Below are 19,008 nucleotides of genomic sequence, written 5' to 3' on the forward strand. Positions count from 1 at the left end.
ACACGGAAACAAAGGAACCTGCACAGTGAGGGCAGGACGTGGTAATGAAGGCTCCACTGGCCACGGAACCCCGAAGTTGTTAGCTGGCCTCAAGGAGCCATCAGGGACACCCGGACAGATTGTCACGCCAGGGAATCTGACTCTGTCTACACTTCCACCCAGAACTTCCCACATCCGCGGCTGTGAAATAATACAGTTATTTGCAGACTGCTCGGTTTGTGGCAGTTGAGTTACAGCAGACCAAGAAACTCATACACTCATGAAAAGTTAGATATCGGCATGTCCGTTCAGACACTGTGGGATTCAAGAACTGGGTACATTTTTAACACGTATTTTAAATGCACGTGTGGGAAATGTGGCAGATATGCAAGGCATGTTACCTATGCAGTTGTTCATGCATCAATTCGGTAACCACAGGGACAGACATGCCAGATTTGTCTCTTCATGTCGCTGCTTCCTGAGGGAAGGACTTGGAGAGCTCCAAGTTTTCTAGCACATTACTGCGCTGTAAACACATCTTTAAAAGACTCCTTTCCAGTGCATCACTGGACATTGTTAAAACTGCCTCTGAACTGCCTGTTCGCCCTTCCCTCCAGGACCTGGGCTTTGCTTTTACATTGGAAAAATAATTAACATATGTAAATCCAAAACAAAGTATAAAATACATGCAATCATAGGAACTTTATGAAATGCATACAGCTCACATTTATTTTCTTTGTTTTCCCCACATCCAGATATAGTTGACTATAGAGAGTCACAACCAGTTGGAGCCACTGACATAGGCGCAGTCATGTCTACCTGCAGCTGAAACCGCGGAGACTGGAGCCAGGCATGCCCCCCTAATTCCTGCACTTGGACTGTGTGCAGTCCTGACCTTGTGCAGAAAACAGTACTGCAGAAAACCAGTCCTACGTCATCCTAACCTTGTCTCCCATTTCCATGCTTTTTCTATATGTGATATAAGAAAGTTGTTGCCACTGGTTTTCTGTTTGTGTATAAATTAAACGAACGCTGGTTGGCGGTGCTGAGGTGTCTCCAGCAGAGCCTGCAGACCACCTGATCCCAGCTTTATCATATTACCTGTGTCTGTCTGTCTTTCTAATCCTCAAGTCACTCCTAACAGGGCATAGCCATGACAGTTGAGGCAGTTTACCCTCAGAAAGGAAAAGCCATTGTATTTACAAAACAGGTCATTAACTATAATTACATTTAGAAGCAAAACTACTTAAGGTCCTAAATGCCATGTTCCAAGGCAGATTACTAGGCATAAAGAAGACAGCTTTCAGTGTGAGTAGAGCTATTTACCAGCCAGCTTCCTCAGAAGGTGAGGGAAATAATTAACAAGTGACACCCAGCACACTTATATTGCAGCCAATCATGTTTGCAACTGACAAAAATAACAACAAAACAAGACTGCTCCAGCCGATAACTGTGTTGGAAATAGAATTTGGTAGATAATTAAAACAAGCTAGAATCCAAGTTCTAATCATTTGCTCGGCTTGCCATCCAGCCCAGACTTTCAAAAAAATGTTAATAAACTTCCAAGTCGTTGTAATTCATATGCACCAGCCATACAAAGGAGCTGGATTGATCCTGTGCAGCGCGGAGAGCTGCCTCACTGGGGGGAAGCCCCTCACCAGCCCCTGCTCGCTGGCCGGGGCGCCCCCCACGCTCTCCCACCTTCATTTCCCGGCAGCAGTGTTCCACCTGCCTTCACTCTTCACGAGCTCCATTCTCACCTCTGCAGAGAGAATGCATTCCAGAAGGTGGGAGAACATGCCGTACCCCGCTTCCTTCTCATTTCTAGCATGATAAATCTATGGCCACTTCAGACAGAAGCTAGGAGACAGACAGTGGAAGAAGCAGAAGAGGGAAAGAGAAGTAAGGGCCAGAGGGAGAAAGGAAAGGAGGTGATTGTGTGGGTCCTGCTAGTGACTAGAGCGTTCCAAGAATGCCTCCTGCCCCTCCAACACCAGCCATCATTGCCAGCCTATAACTCTTCAAACCTGGACCGGGCCTCATACCCTCTTCCATCTTACAGGATGAACTGCTGACGGGCCCCACCATGGGTGAGTCTGTGACATCGCTGTGAGGTCCTGAATGCAACGGGTACACAATGGCTGGAGTCAGTGCTCCGCATCACTCCTCCACATCCTCTGGATCTTTCAGTTTTCAGTCCCCTTTTGTGCATTAAGAAAGGAAAAGCTGGGCTGGAGCAAAGGCTTAGTGGTTAAGGCACTTGCCTGCGAAGCCTAAGAATCCAGGTTCGACTTCCCAGAATCCATGTAAGCCAGATGCACATGGTGTTCCTTTGTAGTGGTTAGAGTCCCTGGCTTGCTCATTCTCTCTCTCTCTCTCTCATAAATAAATAAAAACAAACTATTTTTTTAAAAGAGGAACAGCTGGAATGGATAGAGGTTGGGGAAGGAAAGATTGTATAGAAAGGACGCTATCCACTGCATATAGCAACCCAAGTTCAATACCCCAAACCTGCCTGTGTCAACCCTCTACTGACTGACAGGAGCGCGGAGTCTGTCACTAGGGACCATGGCCGAGGGGCTGTGGGTAAGCTCTAGGGACCTGCCATTACTGTGCTTCTGAAACATGCACCCCTCCTTTGGAGATATGGTTTCTTGTCTATGCTTCCAAGTTGTATGCATTCAGACAATGGAAAGGGAAGCGTTTATTGATTTAAATGTATCTGAGACTGAAGAGAACTGAACTGCTCATGATAATTTTGTGAATTATAAAAACGTTTCAGATTCTCAATGGATTTTATGAAGCAATTTCTTCCCTAACAAATAATGAATGTGCTCCACATGCCATTATTTTTTTAATTTCAGAAGCTAAGTTTGCTTATTCCTCCAAGACAGGAGTTTACTGACAAGATGCTACATATAAGAAACTCAAATTCACAATCAAGGCATTCAAAATAATCTTCAAACTCCAAATAACCAAATATATGGTCTCATAATATTTTTATTCCCACGTTTACTAGATTTTCTTTAAGTAAAATGACCCGTGGCTTCACTATGTTGACCATCACATATTTACCTGCAGTCACGTAAGAGCAATCTGTGGGTGTAGAGTGCAGTTTGTTGCTTTGTAAGTGGCTTTTACATGCATTATTTCATTTGAGTCTCACAGCAACAGAAGCCCCTAACCAGACAGACCTCACAATAAACACTTCTTAAATCATAGAATATCACTATGGCTGATGACCTTCGCAGCTCTCACACAAAGCAGAAGATAAGAGGAAGAAGGACACAGTACATACACAAAGGGAATTCCAAAAGGGTGAATTCATGTCTTTTTGTTTTTATTTGAAGCAGAGTCTCACTGTAGCTCAGGTCTCCCAAGCACCCCGATTACAGGGACAAGCAGCCACACCCAGCTCCTAGTAAACTGTTGTCTTATACCCTGGTAGCACCTAGGTTAAACTCTTTACTCCAAGTCTATTTTAATTCCTTGAAATTGTTTAGTAAATTATGTTCTTCCATGAGACAAGTACAGTATTGAAGTACAAAAGCATTCATTTTGAATGGTATAATTCTATTTATTTTTATAAACTCACTAATGGAAATTCCTTATTTTAACATGAACAGGAGCCAGAAGACACATTCCCTACCATATTTACTCTGAACTGAGTTCTCATTGTTATTTTTATATTATTTCCATTTTAAATATTATTTTAATTTATTTATTTGCGAGAGACAGATAGACAGACAGAGAGTATGGGCCACCAGGACCTCCTCATACCACCGTGAGTGAACTCCCGATGTGTGCACCTCGGCGCACCCGGTTTTACATGGGTACTGGGGGATGGAACCCTGTCAGGCTTTTCAAGCAAGCACCTTTGCCCACCGAGCCATGTCTCCACTTCCTAATTCTGATACTTGAGGCACCTTTTGTAAGTATCTGTTTGACTTTTTTGGGGGGGAGGCTGAGGTACGGTCTCACTCTAGCCCTGGCTGACCTGGAATTCACTCTGTAGCCTCAGGGTGGCCTTGAACTCATGTCTATCCTCCTACCTCTACCTCCCTCCCAGGTGCTGGGATTAAAGGCGTGCACCAACACACCCGGCTATATTTGACTTTTTTTATGACATGTGTATGCATATATATGTACATGTATTTTACATATTTCTTATTTCAGCCAAGTAAATTTCATTTTTTTCCATGTACAGGGTTCAAACTTGTGCTTAACGCTCATTTTAAGTCACCAATTTGCTGAGATGTGCAGTCTTACAAGGAAGAGAACTACTGAAAAGGTCCAAGCTAGAAAGACTAAGAGAGAAGGGAACAAACAGAAGAAGGGAGAAAGAGACAGAATCTGAGGCGGAGAGACTGATTTCCACTTTGCAGAAAACTTGCTGTCCTGGTTTATTTCTGTGAAGCGAGCTGGCTTCTTTACACAACCATTGGCATGTCACACGTTGCTGCGGGCCACTAACCTGAGCCCATCTGCTGCGCCAGGTGGAATCTGGACGTACTGCCTCTGGCTAACTGATCATGATGGACGTGGATTTGAGAAATTTATTGCCCTGATGGTCTTCTGAAAACATGAAAATATCTAAACAATAGGATCTATTCCCCCTTTTCAACATGTTCAAAGTAAAATTTCTTACAAAACACTTAGGAGTATTTGTTTTTAATCCTCTCTTCTCTCTCAAGTGGTTGGTTTGAAGGCACATCAACACTTCATGTACAGAATCTTTAATTCCTGAAAATATGAACTGAGTTTCTAAAGCTTCTGGAATTCTTTTCTCTAAATTCAATACAGCCCCCACCTAGCTGCATTTCCTGATCCTGTCCGTCGTAGTTATTTGGAATGAAGTAATCTCAGACTCCAAAGAAAGCTACCACTTCAACTTTCCATGCCATGGGAGATTTGAATCAACATTCTGTAAGTATCTGCCCTTGCTTTTTCCTTGGTTTTGACTTTATCCCTTTAGCAAGCAGTAATTATTTGTATGACAACCAGGGCAATTGTCTAAGTCACATGCAAGTGGAAGCTATAATTTAGGATGAAGAAATTCCTCCCTGCTCAAGAAGTAGGAGAGTGCTTCTAACTGGATGGCTTAAGGTTACCAGGGTGATTGTCCCATTGAAGACTGTGTGTTTTTCCTGACTCCCATGACAGGGAGAAATAACTGAGAAGATTACAAACATCCCCATCTAGTCACATCTGGACAGAAACTTCTCTGCTTCAGTCTGGGCAGCTCTTTAAAACCATGCTACCAGCACTGCACACTCATCATTCCCTCCCCTTACAATTATTAAAGTCAAACATGGAGTGAATTATGAGTCATAACAAGCATGCCCTAATCCAGCCTTCCTCTAATCCATCCATTGACTCAAGGCCATGCACAAGGAAACAAGGAAATAGGCATCATCATTTCTCTGCAGGAAAGATAATAAATTATTTCTACACTTTTCTGAGATAAGTCTTTCTACGAAAATCTTTCACATTTCTCTTTCATGGCTCTAACTATTGTACTTGATTTCTTCTGCTGCATATTCCGTTTGGTCATATCTTTGATTGTTATAATTCTCTGAATAAATGTAAGCCCCCCGGCTTACACTACAAGACACCACATGCCACTTTCAGCACCATATTGGCATGCGCACTTGAAACATGGCTCACTGTACTAAGCATCAGTTAATGATAACCCACACATTTACCATGCACATATTTATCACATGTGATCTGTGGTCAAGACGGGTCCTTAACATGCCGACTTTTTGCCATTCATAGTTTGAATTCACCAATGGGAACAGACAGTTCTCTCAAATACACTGCCTCTAATTATCCTTGGCCGAAAACATCAACTTGCTCATATCTGTTTAGCTGTTTATTCCTTTTGAGTACTCACCTCAGGGCTCAGCCCTGGCCGCCTGGGAGCACTTCCTTCAGTTGTGTGTACACATATTTGTCCAGGAGGCATGCCAGGACACAAGGAGCAGCTCCATTACTAAAATACCCATGCGCACAAATCCCCAAAGCTCAGTCACTAATGGAAGAGGACAATATACTGTGGTGTCCTCACAGGAAGAGAGTCATTCAAACATGAATTTGAATATCCCACAATTAGTGCAACAAGCCTCAATAAGTCATTCACAAAACCCCACAGTCACGTGGAAGGATCAATAACGCTCAGAGATGGTGGATGGAGGGGTTGTCGACTCCTTAATTACTCCTAACACAGATGTTCACCTCATCTCAATGTGCTCACTAGTTCTTTGCATCACATATATTTCCTCAGTAGCTTGATGGTTTTCAATGAAAGTGGTTGATGGATGTTAACTATCAAAATAAGCAGCATGGTGCTTGGAAGATGTCTGCGTGCTTAAAGGCACTTGCTTGCAAAGCCTCTGAGCCCAGGTTCAACTCCCCAGCCACCCACATACAACCCAGTGGATATTGCTTTAAGTAGCGAGAAGACCTCACGCACCTCCACCTGTCCCCCCACACCTGCAGATGGATAATTAACTTTTTAAAGAACACTCATGACTAGCCTTCTGCAGCCCACAGACATTCCGGGTCAGTCGGAGGTGACAGGGGATGACTCGCAGGGCTTCGGTCCACAGGACAGCTGTCCTGCAGAAGCAGGCAAGGTGGAGCCGTGCAGCCAGGGAGGAGGCAAAACCAGAGACATGAGACTCAACAGAGAGAGCGAAGTTTGGGCCACCCTCAGTTAAGCCATGTTCTTCAAACGGAAAGGTCACCAGAGGGGAAGAAAGTCGCCAGGGCGGGGGGACTGCTGGGCCAATGACTGTGGACTTGCGGGTCACCCTGCCCACGAGGAAGGCCATCGCGCACACCCAAGCGGCAACGCCACGGTGCCCAGTGCTGGGGAGGGCCACACGCCAGGTGCACGGGGAGTGAGCTGTTCGCTCTCCCTGGGTTCGTCTGTGCTCTGCTCTGGGTGTGCATCAGCCACAGACCTCTGGCTCCCGCATCTACAAAACAACAACCCACTTCTGAAGGAAATCAGACAAACAAGTAATAGGAACAATGTCCTGGGCTCCTGAAGTAGAACGTGATGGTAAAATCACAACCAGACGACACACGAATGTGGCATAATCGTTATAAAGCACTCAAGGGTGCTTTTTCAGAAGTAGGAAAAAAAAAAAATCCAAAACCCACAGAATCTCAAATGGTCCTTAGAACAAAGACAGAAGCTTCAGACATATCTGATAACATAATGGGTTTAGAACTCCAGTCTTCAAAAGAGTGTGGTCACAGCATAAATACAAGTAGGCTTTTAGCAGAACAAAGATCACAGAAAGAAAGCCCTGAGCACATGCGTAGTCAGCTGATCTCTGATAAGGGTCTGATTGGGACAGGGAAGTCTTCACAAACGGTGTTGGGCAAACTGGGCACCCACATACAGAAGACCGATGCTGGGTGCTTGATCTGACCCTATATACCACCCTGAGATATCTCCTCCCCCAGTATGATGGCAATGGTGAGGACATGGAGAAATCAGAGTCCTTGTAAACTATGACCGGGAAGGTAAAATGGTGCAGCCACAATGGAAAACGCTATGGAGGTTCCCCAAAACTTTTAAGAAAATGAACATATGACCCAGTAAGTCCACTTCTACATATAACTCAAAAACAATTGACCAATCTTGACAAGACATTTGCACACCCATGCATTATTATTTATTTAGTTAAGGTGAAAGTTTATATAACTTGAATTTCCATTGATGGTTGAATGGATAAAGAAAGTGTAAGACCTATACTTGCATATATATATGTGTGTGTGTGTGTATTATATATATTATATATATATATATATATATATACATACATATATATATATTATATTTATATATGGTATACTATATATATACCTATGCTGGCATAAATATATTATATACTATATATACCTATACTTGCATATATACGATACATACACATATATATCACACATACACACACATTCAACCTCTATAGAAGGAAATCCTAGAATAGGCTACAAAAACAGAGAACCTTGAGTATTATATAGTAAGTCAAATAAGCCTGAAACAAAACAAGCCAGTGCCGCATGCCTTCGCCTGCGCGTGGTTCCCAGACAGCTCATGAAACCGAACAAAACGCAGTCACTGTGGGCTGGAGAGTGGGAGCACAATGAGTACGCAGCTTCAATGTTGCATGAAAAGAAGCAAAAATGAAAAACTGCTAAGTCGGATGTTTGTGCTTTTGTCACAATTTTGACAGGGTGACACCAAATAAAAACCAAGAGAATAATAAACACTCTGAGAAATGTGCACAGCATAAGAAGAATCTTAGAAACAAATCAGCTCAATCCCCAATTTTAGTGAGGTTCAAGCCCTAGCATGTTTCATTTTTATTTTTTCTAAATATTTATTTATTTACTAGAGGGAGGGAGGGAGAGAGAGAACAGGTGCCCCAGGGCCTCTAGCCACTCCAAACGAACTCCAGATGCTTAAGCCACCTTGTGCATCTGGCTTACGTGAGATCTGGAGAATTGAACCTGGATCCTTAGGCTTCCCAGACAAGCGCCTTAACTGCTAAGCCGCCTCCCCAGCCCCCCCTAGCATGTTTTAGATCAAGCTCTATCCACAAATTAAGCTGCCGAAGTAGTCTATCATTACTTTTGTGAGGTGTTCTTGAGCCTCATGTTTGAAAGGTTTGGAAGTGACTTATAATGTGTGTGATACATAATTTTTTGTGATGGAAATATATCCATCAGTTCACAGTTTCTCAGATGCATCACTTTGGAGCTCAGGTGGATGACTCACAGTTCTATAACTCTTCATCACTTCCCAGTTACCCAGGGCACTGGCTAATTCATATTTGTAGTTCACCTATCTTGGTCTCTGTAGCAGACAGATTCAGGTTCGCTGAGATGAACTTCCAGAGCAGGCACAGTTATGGAGGAAGGGATATTTACTGAAGCTCACAGATCTAGGGGAAGTTCCATAATGGCAGAAGAAGCTGGCCTATCTTCACAGGTCCAAGCAGAAAGAGAGAGAGAGAGAGGGAGAGAGAGAAAGGCACAAACCAAAAGCCAAAAGCCACACAGCACACTGCAGTAACTCCAGCTAGCACATTTTGCCTATCTTTAGATTGAAATCTGAAACCCACCACCACACCTTAAGATCCGCCATGTGACACCACCTCCAGTTGGCAGATGCAAACTACAAACAAATAAAAAATGGAATATACTGGGGGCCATCTATTCAAACCACCACAAACTTTAATCTGAGTATAATCTAATAGTAGGAAAAATGTGGCGAATAGTGTTTAGATCATTGCTTCACAGAGTCAGTAAGGAGGGCCGAGCCTGGTGCATATTCTGAACAAGGCATGGAGAGTCGATGTTTTGTCTCCAGCAGTTTTCTTGCTTCTGATCATTCTGAGATGCACACCTGACACTCAACGTCTTCATGTGATGGTTAACTTTGCTTGTATGCATTGCACCTGTGTCCTGACTAAATGTCACCTCGCCAGTGGTCCCTGGAGAGTGGGATGGCATTTCTATGTGACTTCTCTTGCTTCCACATGACAGTAATAGATGACCAAGAAGTCATTCTTCCGCTCTCTAGAGTCTCTCTTTCCATCTACGTCTCACCTGATTTTACAGTTTCTGATCATAGTGCTGTAATTCGTTCCATTTCTTCCTGTGATATATTGCACATAAAACAATCGTGGCCTAACATGAAGTTAAGGTGTTGAAAAAATTTTCTCTATATTCTTATCACATATCTGTCACCAACAAGTTCTTGTTTGTCAGTTAGAATCAAGCCAACCACAGCACAGCCTTTCATCATTTTGATTTCACAAAGATAGATTTATTAATAGAGAGCTCTGTTTGAAAATAATTTTTATCAGGAACTTTAACATAAGAGCATATTGTAACTTGGCCATATTCCCTTTGGGTTACCCTCTTTGGTTCCCTTTTCCCATCCCCATTCCATTGAGGGACATAAAGGACATTTTCTTTTAAGTGCAAAGACATTCAGAGGATGAGTGAAACTTTCAAAAGGTTTTTTTTTTTTTTGTTTGTTTTTTTTTTTTTAGGCAACTCCAACAGACTGGCATTTTTGTTATGAGAGAGATAGAGAGAACTGGCATGCAGGGCCTCCAGCCACTGCAGTCAAACTGCAGACATGTGCGCCCCCTTGTGTGCATGTGCAACCTTGCACACTTGCATCACTGTACACCTGGCTTACGTGGGACCTGGAGAGTTGAACATAAGTCTTTAATCTTCACAGGCAAGAACCTTAATCTCTAAGCCATGTCTCCAGCCCAGGAAAAATTTTAATACAGTGATGTCTTCTTATGACAGGTCAGCAGAAACAGAAGCATGCACAGCCTCTGCCCAGTGCTCAACCTAGAAATTTCTGTCCCATTCAATACTACATTTAACTCTACAAGGCATTTTGCATACCTTATAGCATTAGTGAGGCCCCAGGAGGTATTCAAGGTATTCGTTAGAGGTGTGGGAGCAGACATGGAATTCCAGCTGTTTGTGGACTGAGTGTAAAGTGTCCATCATATATAAACCTGTTTGAACAAACACTTGGTTCTCCAATTAATGGCTGTTTTGGAAGGCTGTGGAACCTTTACAGGTGAAGCCTTGCCAGGGGAACTAGATCAGAGGAATAAGCCTTTTATAGCCTGACTCCTCTTCCTCTTCATTCTGTTTCTTGACTGCGGTGCAATGTAACCAGGTGTCCTCCGACTTCTGCTGCCACGCCTTCCCTGCCCTGCTGGACTGCATCCCCTCACAACTGCTAGCATGCATAAATCCGGGCTTCCTTAAGTGGCTTCGGGTCAGGTAGTTGGTCACAGTAATGGGAAAAGTAACTAACACACCAGTCCTTTTCTTTGTCAAGTAAATCTTCTGACTGATCTATTACACTCATGGCACATCCTTGCTTTGATGGGATATTTGCTTTATAACACACACAAGGGGATATCTGCTATACAATACACATGAGGGGACATCTGCTTTATAACACACACAAGGGGATATCTGCTTTATAACACACATGAGGGAATATCTGCTTTAAGACACACATGAAGGCATATCTGCTTTATAATACACATGAGGGGATATCTGCTTTATAACATACATGAAGGGATATCTGCTTTATAACACACACGAGGTGGTATCTATTTCATAATACACATGAGGTAATATCTGCTTTATAATGCACATTAGGGGATATCTGATTTATAACACACAAGAGGGGATATCTCCTTCATAACACATACGAGGGGACATCTGCTTTATAACACACAAGAGGGGATATCTGCTTTATAACACACCTGAGGGGATATCTGCTTTATAACACACACAAGGGGATATCTGCTTTATAACACATAGGAGGGGATTTCTGCTCTCTAATACACACAAGGGGATATCTCCTTTATAGCACACACGAAAGGATATCTGCTTTCTAATGCACACAAAGGGATATCTTCTTTATAGCACACACGAGGGGATATCTGCTTTATAACACACATGAGGAAAAAGCCTGTTTAGTGTCTCCAGCTGGCTGTTTATGGACCTGATAGTTTAATGAGCTGCTTTCTGAGAAGTTACATGTGTCATCCCACAGGCCACTATTTGTTTCTGCCTACTGTAAAATAAAAACAGTCAAATTTTTATTGTTCAATTCCAAGTTTCTTTGTTTCTTAGGTTATGTTCTTTTGTCTTGCATTGAGCTGTGAATCACTGAAATAAATTTAAAGTGAATGGCTCCCTCTTCTAAATAATAAAGACAAAAAGAATATTAATAGACTTTTTAAGGCAAGATTTGCTGGCTCTGTCGAGGGACTCCCAGCCACACAGTACTGAACTGCTAATAACCAAGAATCTAATTTGGAAAGGAAATGAGTGAGTAGAGTAAGAACCTATCATCAGGAATTACTGAATATTTCACATGTGATTATTAAAGGCACACAGAAAGAACTGCATACCAGAGGCTTTAACCTCCTGGGTTTATTTTCAAATACTAATTCCAGTAATAAAAATGAAATTAAAGTGCTTTCAATATTTTAGTTATAGAAAAATTCAAAGCTGACTTTCATGCATAATTCAATTTAGCTTATAACAAGTTAATTGTCAAGCTCATCCTTAGCCACACCTTCAAATGTCCATTTTAAGCAAAAGTGCCCACAGTGATATTTGTGAGCTACTAACTGACTTTCTTTGCTTGTTACCAATAATCATATCTATCATGATAACTATTCATGGATAAATAATAAGATTCAAAAACTTAATGAAGTCCTGGAGAAATGGCTTAGCAATTAAAAGCACTTTCTTACAAAGCCTGCTGCCCCCTGGTTCAATTCCACAGTACCCACACAATGCCAGATATACAAAGTGGTGCAATGCATCTGGAGTTCATTTGCAGCAGCAAGAAGCCCTTTCCCCCCACCACCTCTCTCTCACACACACACACAGTCTCTCTCTCTCTCTCTCTCTCTCTCTCTCTCTCTCTCTCTTCTCTCTCTCCGTCTGTCTCTCTTTGAGCACAGTAAGGGTTATATATTCTTTGATTCTTCTAGTTCTGTAAGACCACAATTTCCTTTTTATATGTTGTTTCTTTGTCACAATTATTTGATGAAGTCTACATAAGCTATCCTACACAGGAGCTTTGATTCTCATTCTAGCTAGGGATCAAGGCTCAACAAACACTTTCTGTAAAGGCCAATTAGCAAGTGCTCCAGGCTTTGTGGGCCACAGTCTGAATTGACCACGTTGTTTATTTGGGATGATTTGTTTTTAATCACAATCTAAATATTGTAAGCAAGTTGGGTGTGGTGGCTGAGATCTATAGTCCCAAAACTAAGGATGCTGAGGCAAGAGGATTAAGGAATGAGGAAAAAACCAGCCTGCACTACATAGTGAGTTAAAAAGCCAGTCTAGGACATAGAGTGAGGGCCACAGACAAATCAACATGCTTAGTATTCAGGCTTCCCACACACACAGGACACAAGTCGGATGTGTCCTGCTAATGCTGATATCATTAGATGCCCTCATTCAATGGGTTTCCACATGACACTTTTTTTCATGTGCATATATGTAGTAGGTGTGATGTGGCATGCATGTTGCTGCATTGTGTGTGTGTGTGTGTGTGTGTGTGTGTGTGTGTGTGTGTGTGTGTGCAGATGCAGCAGCCCCTGTACGCATGGAGGCCAGAGCACACTGGGTGTTTTCCTCCATTGCTCATCTGCTTGTTTCCTTGAAACAGAGCCCGTCACTAACTCCAGAGCTTGCCCTGTTTACGAGCTCCAGTGATTCCCTTGCCTCTGCTGCCCTCGCCACTGGGATTTCAGGTGTGCAGGGTCACACTCAGCTCTTTAAATATATATATTATATATAATTTAAATAGTTTATTGTTTATTTATTTGACAGAGAAAGAGGGAGGGAGAGAATGGGAGCATCAGGGCCTCCAGCCACTGCAAACAAACTCCAGACGCGTGCGCCCCCTTGTGCATCTGGCTAACGTGGGTCCTGGGGAATCAAACCTGGGTCCTTTGCTTTGCAGGGCAAACACATTAACTGCTCAGCCATCCCTTCATCCCCACACTCAGCTCTTCACGTGAGTTCTGGGGACTTGAACACAGTGGTGTCAGTCCCACCCAGCTGTCATCTTTGTGCAAGAAGTGCTCTTAACTACTGAGCCATCGCCCCAGGTCTCTACATGGCACCTTGAAAGAATCAAATTTGCGTTGTCTCAAAAAGTGGTAAGATGGGCACTGGAGAGATGGCTTACCAGTTAAACACTAAGGACCCCGGTTCGAGGCTCAATTCCCCAGGACCCACATAAACCAGATGCACAAATTGGTGATTGCATCTGGAGTTTACTCGCAGTGTCTGAAGGCCCTGATACGCCCATTTTCTCTCTGTCTCTCTCTCTCTACCCCCCTCTTTCTCTCTCTGTCTGTCACTCTCAAATAAATAAATTAAAAATAAACAAAAAAAGTGGTAAGATGGTAACAGCACAAGGTGAATAACAAGAGTGTTATGCAAGGGTGGGTCTGCAATAAGCTAGCAGTAAAACTTTGACTGGATTACTCAAACTCTGAGTTTTCCTTTTCTTGCCTGTAAAATGAAGAAGATGTGTGTATGGGGGGGGGGGAGAGACAGAGAGGGAGGGAGGAAGGGAGGGAGGGAGGGAGGGAAATAAGAAGTTAGTAAGAGTCAGAAACATGAACAGGGCTGGCCCTGAGATGGGGGCAAGGGCTGAGATAAGGACTCTATAGCTCAAGGCTCAGGGAGTGCTGGAGCGAGGCTCTCCCATGGGCGTGCCGGCGTCTCGAAGACAGAATCCTTTCAGGATCTGCTCCTCGTGTGTCCACATACACGACACCTGCCAAACCTAGGCAGTTATGAAAGTGGTGGTCACAGTGCAGGGACAGGAGAGGTCAGGAAAGGGACATGCATGAGATGTGGTGTTTAGGAACATGCTCCAAGTTGACTGAACAAAGTTAGAAGAAGTTCTCATCCAGCTCACAAGAGAATTAACAGCCAGTTGTGTGCTTTCTGAGCCTTAGTCCATAGCAAGAAGGAGGACTGGAACTTACTTTTACAGTGGTTCGTGTGGACTTCAGCAAATAACTGTAACAAAGGAAGTCGTTGGACATATAAAAAAAATCAACTGTAGATCTGCATAGTTACAAGAAAAACAAATGGCTCCAAAGTTCTATGCGGTTCCAAGGACGTCAGGACAGGCAAGAGCGCAGTCATGGGGGGCGGGCAGGAAGGACAGCCTGCGTGGCACAGAGGGGACTGCACTCTACACTGTGGGCAACAAGCAGTCATTCCAGGCCTGTCAGCAAGTGGCCTCGTGGTCAAATTTGCATTTAAGATAAATCACGCTGGCAACGGTAAGCCTGACTCGGAGGAACAGAGCGCAGTGGGAAGATGAATGGTGGCCTGGTCCCCGGGCCTGGCAGGGGATGATGAGAGCCGGATGAGGCGACCGTAGAAGGTCAGAAAGGGGAAAACAAATCCAAGAAATATTCATGAGGTGAATGGTGATGACTGGATGACTGATGGAGATGGAAGGCGAGGAAGAGAAAATGGGAGAGTGTGTGGGTGAGGCCAATGTGCGCAGAGCACGGCCAGTGGGACGGAGATTAGGCTCTGGTTTGCCTATCAGAATTCAGACGCTGTGGGAAGCTCACAGACAAGGTGTCCCACAGCAGACACGGGCTGAGAGCACAAGGGTGGATCGGCCTGGAGAGGCAGTGGCAGACCTCAGCCACGGGCCTGTCGTGGTTGCAGGCAAGAGAGCCACGGGGTGCCTAGGGTGACAAGCCTGCAAGACTAAAAGCACCAGCTCCCCACCCCGCGGTGGGTGGGGGAGGAGCAAGGCTGGGCAGGAGTCAGAGAACCTGGATGAGGAAGGGCTGAGCATAGGGACAGGCGTATATGAGGTGCAGAGAGTGAACGCCCACGTTGCCACTCAACTTGATCGATGTCCTCAGAGAACACAATGCAGAAATCATAGACACCAGATCATTTTGAATAATTTTTATTTTATTTTATTTTATTTTGAATAATTTTTATTTTAAACAAAATTGTATATAAAGTATTATAATCCTGTGTGAGGTATACCTGGTCACATAGCAAGACATTCTTCCTTCTCAAAAGAAAAGAGAGGAAATAAAGAAAGAAAGAGAGAGGGCGAGAGAGAAAAGGAGGGAGGGAGGGGAAAAATCACAACCGGTTCTTGACACTGGAAGGTATAATGTATTTGAAAATATTATATTTGGGCATGGACACTTAGCTGTGATCAGATAACATGAATCAAACTTCCTTAGCAGTTATGCTCTGGTCTGATGTCAAGTTTTCCTCATTGTTGTATGAACAATGAGAACCAAATTAGAAAATATTCATAGACTCTTACATAAGCCTACATAAGGGAAAGAGAGCTGACTCCAGCTGGGTGGAGACCCTGTTGTTCTTGCTGGTCATCCTCGCGAAACATGACTCCATGAGGATCAAGTCCCAGCCACAGACTCCAAATGGGTCGGACCAGGGAGGGCTGAGGAGGTTCGGGATGGTGCACAGTATTCTTTTTCAAAGTCAAGCTACTGTGCATTTGGCTCACATTTGGAGCGAACACAGCCTGTCATTGTAGGGAAGGTTGGCTTTGGGGCAGTGGGGACTTGTGGCCAAGACACATCTCAGTAGACCCGGTAGCAGAAAGAGCTGGATTATGGCACACTGGGATGATACCATTCACACTCAGGATAGGTCCTCCCTTTTTGGTTGAATTCTCTCAGAGGTAACTTCATGGACACACCCAAGGTGTGCCTTACTAATGGCCTTTGTGTTTCTTAATCCAATCAAGTTAACAATGAAGGTTGTTCATCACAAGTCCACCTCTTGTCAATTTGACACTCAAAACCATCACGGTTAATTCATAACAGCTCATCTTGTGGAAATGTCAGGACAAACTCATTAGTAAGTTTCTTACCACCTTACACTCTCTGAAAAAATATCACCATTTGTCACATTTCCTTGAATCAAAGCCCATTCTTAAGAGAGACAAGTGAGGTATAAACCTTTACTTAAATTAGCTTGTTGATTCCCTACATTCACAAACCATTGCCTGAGTCCTTAGGGAGCTGCATTCAAGGCAGTCTGGATTACCATGAAGGTGAAGCCAACTGGGGCCCCGAGACACAGGATGCAAAGTTCCTTCCATGTCTCACAGCCCCAGAAATTTTGCCTGACAGGAGTCTATGGGGTGGAAAGAGAAAGGGCGTAGAATTCAGAAGTTGGAAACGGAGAGCCTGGAGTGATGGCCACCCCTGCCCAGCATCCTCAGCAGGCTGCTCTGCAGACCAAAGGGGCTCCTGGACGGAAAAGCAAAGGACATGAGGGTGAGGTGTCCTGACCACGAGTCCGGTGTCTCCTAGGGAAGCCAGGCCTGTGAACGCCCTCAGCAGCCCAGGTGACCAAACTGTATATATATTTCATTTCAACAGTTTCCTTGTTCTCTTGACAAGCCCATTCTTCCCACTATGGAAATCTTTTAGACAAGCGAGGCACACCTCTTACAGTGCGGACACAAAAATGGCAGGGGCCAGAAGAGGCAAGAAAAAAATCAGTCTTCCCCATCCAAGTCGCTCCCTCTTCCCACAGCTCTAGCCCTCCAGCTGGTGGGGACAAAGGACCCGCTAAGTCTTCGCATGTGCAGCAGCCAAAGGTCACCTGGGTTCTCTCAGCCTTTGTGCCCTCATAGTAGTTTGTGCCAATCACTTTCCAAGCTCCGTTATGGTCTGGCATTTGGTCATTACAAGAACAGGGGCCTTCAAGGCCTTAGAGTTGCCTGTGGGAGAGATCTGGAAAGGGCAGAGGTGCCATTGAAGCGCAGGCACAGGTTGAGAGAAGCATCACTGTGTTCAGACAGCCCAGGTGGAGAGGAATGCCTTTCCTCACACATTCGCGGTCTGCATGGTATGTACATGCACACACACAGATGCACATATACAGAACATTGGATCTCGCATGCATTCTGTGTGTGCCTGTGGCGTAACCCAACAGATCATCCTTTCTGATTTCTTCAGGAGATGTTTGTTATTTGAATTCAGCCTCCTTCAAGAACACCGATGTCCTGCAGGGGGCTCTCACTCCGTGCACTCCCCTTTATCTGCACAACACTAAATTTGCTCCAGACATTAATAGCCACCAGGGCAACACAGGCTGGGGGAGTGGGATCTTCTGAATATTAATTGCACACACTTAAGCTATTTTGGTGTGTACCATACAAATTATCTCACGTTATTAGATCTCCCCTCAATTCTCATAGGACTCAGATGAACTCCAGGTTCACACTGTGCTCTCTAGAAGACATTTTATTGATTAAAGCAATTTTCCTCCAATAAACTAATATTACACTCTAAGTGATTTTTACGCATATAATATGGTCCGTGAGACACATTAATGTTGGCTCAAAAGCAATGACATATACCCTGGTTTCCACAAATCTCCAGCAAACATCCTCTCATGGACTCATACAAATGAACCACGGCTAATAAGGGACCTTGGAGGGGTTAATGTGGGCTGTGTGTCACTAATGTGTCTACAATATTTACAAACTGAACTTCAGGCAGGTGACAAGAGACCTTAGAGGTTAATGTGGGCTGTGCGTCACAAATATGTCTATAGTATTTACAAACTGAACTTCAGGCAGGCATATTTAGACCTTCCTTTACCTATGGATAAATGGGACAGAGGACTTACAAAGCTTTAGAAAATATCAGGATCAAAATTCAATGGATTCTGGCAGCCATGAAAAAGCCCACGCCATGAGTGTGTAGTTGTCCCCACTAAGACGGTGGCCTTGGGCTTCCCTCGTCCCTACTTCTTTGGATCCTAAGAGAAATGCCCCAGGAGAAACAGGTGAGGGCTTCAAGACACAAACTCGCAACCTCCTGGTGCGGGGGAAGGGGGGGGGCAGCATGAGGTGACCAGGTACCTGGCATCCCAGCAGAATACTAGAGATGTCCTGAGGCTCCCAAAGAAACCCTTGGCCGAGGGCAGCTGGCCCGGTCAGAGCGCCCTGCAGAGGGCCAACACCCCTCGCAGCTCCCTCACCCCCCCTTCAGCTCTGAGCAGCCAAGTTCGACTCGTCTCTGCTCCTCACAGTGGATCCTCCCGGGTCGATCACTCTTTCAGGGGGCAAAGAATTGACACAGAGTTTTCTCATACTGACTGGCTCCCCGTCCAGGAAGCCTTCTGACCCACGAGCATATACTGCTTTTCTGGTAAAAATGAAAACGAAAATGCTATGAAAATCACTCCCATCTCCTTTCAGGAGCACCCACGGTACCGGTTAAGAACACTTTCACCACCCCGTCCGCGGGAACCCGCCCCTCACCTCACGGCCTCACACAATGCGGCGGACATCAGCCAGGGGTCCGGGTGAAGGGTCGGTGGGATCAGCGGAAAAGGTGACGGTTAGGGAGCCCCTCTCCCGCACATCTTTGTTCTCTGAAGTAG

The 19,008-nt window shown here is 44.4% G+C and overlaps 1 protein-coding gene across 1 annotated transcript in view; it reads right to left on the bottom strand.

Annotated features, from left to right (window-relative positions):
- Positions 1-19,008, bottom strand: part of Myo16 (myosin XVI) — a 524,203-nt gene that overhangs the window by 504,675 nt on the left and 520 nt on the right. The window lies entirely within an intron of this gene.

The sequence above is a fragment of the Jaculus jaculus genome, chromosome 3 (assembly GCF_020740685.1).
Source record: "Jaculus jaculus isolate mJacJac1 chromosome 3, mJacJac1.mat.Y.cur, whole genome shotgun sequence".
NCBI lineage: Eukaryota > Metazoa > Chordata > Mammalia > Rodentia > Dipodidae > Jaculus > Jaculus jaculus.